Source organism: Bison bison, unplaced genomic scaffold (assembly GCF_000754665.1).
Source record: "Bison bison bison isolate TAMUID 2011002044 unplaced genomic scaffold, Bison_UMD1.0 scf7180017459751, whole genome shotgun sequence".
In the NCBI taxonomy this organism is placed as follows: domain Eukaryota; kingdom Metazoa; phylum Chordata; class Mammalia; order Artiodactyla; family Bovidae; genus Bison; species Bison bison.
Genome location: NW_011372095.1, coordinates 12,544 through 13,930, shown reverse-complemented (window position 1 = coordinate 13,930; position 1,387 = coordinate 12,544).

Below are 1,387 nucleotides of genomic sequence, written 5' to 3'. Positions count from 1 at the left end.
TTATCCTATCTTCTGCCTCAGTTATTCTCCTGTTGGTTCCCTCTAGAGTATTTTTTATCTCATTTATTTCATTATTCATTATTGATTGCTTCTTTTATTTCTTCTAGGTCCTTGTTAAACATTTCTTGCATCTTCTCAGTCCTTGCCTCCAGGCCATTTATCTGTAACTCCATTTTGTTTTAAAAATTTTGGATCATTTTTACTATTAGTATTCTGAATTCTTTTCAAGTAGACTCTCTATCTCCTCCTCTTTTGTTTGGTTTGGTAGGCATTTATCCTGTTCCTTTACCTGCTGAGTATTTCTTTGCCTTTTCATTTTGTTTAGATTGCTGTTTCTGGGGTGGCCTTTCTGTATTCTGGCAGTTTGTGGTTCCTCTTTATTGTGAAGGTTCCTTTCTATGGGTGTGGTTGGACGAGTAGCTTGTCAAGCTTTCCTGGTTAGGGAAGCTTGCGTCCGTGTTCTAGTGGGTGGAGCTGGATTTCTTCTCTCTGGAGTGCAATGAAGTGTCCAGTAGTGAGTTTTGAGATGTCTATGGGTTTGTTGTGACTTTGGGCAGCCTGTATATATAAGCTCAGGGCTATGTTCCTGAGATGCTGGAGAATTTGCATGGTATGTCTTGCTCTGGAACTTGTTGAACCTTGGGTGGAGCTTGGTTTCAGTGTAGGTATGGAGGCTTTTGGATGTGCTCTTATTAATTAATGTTCCCTGGAGTCAGGAGTTCTCTGATGTTCTCAGGTTTTGGACTTAAGCCTCCTGCCTCTGGTTTTCAGTCTTATTCTTACCATAGCCTCAAGACTTCTCCATCCATGCAGCACTGATGAAAAAACATATAGGTTAATGGAGAAAAGATTCTCCACAATGAGGGACACCCAGAAAGGTTCGCTGAGTTACATGGAGAAGAGAAGAGGGAGGAGGGAGATATAGGTGATCAGGAGGAGAAGAGGAGGAATAAAAGGCAAGAAAGCAGTCTAGACAGTAATCAAACCCCTATGTGCTCTCCACAGCCTGGAACACCCAGCGAGGTTCACAGAGTTACATAGAGAAGAGGGAGGAAGGAGACAGAGGTGACCAGAAGTCAGTTCATTTGCTCAGTCATGTCTGACTCTTTGTGACCCCATGAACTGCAGCATGCCAGGCCTCCCTGTCAATCACCAACTCCTGGAGTCCACCCAAACCCATGTCCACCAAGACGGTGATGCCATCCAACCATCTCATCCTCTGTCATCCCCTTCTCCTCCCGCCCTCAATCTTTCCCAGCATCAGGGTCTTTTCAAATGAGTCAGTGCTTCGCATTAGGTGGCCAACCTATTGGAGTTTCAGCTTCAACATCAGTTCTTCCAGTGAACACCCAGGACTGATCTCCTTTAGGATGGACTGGTTGGATCT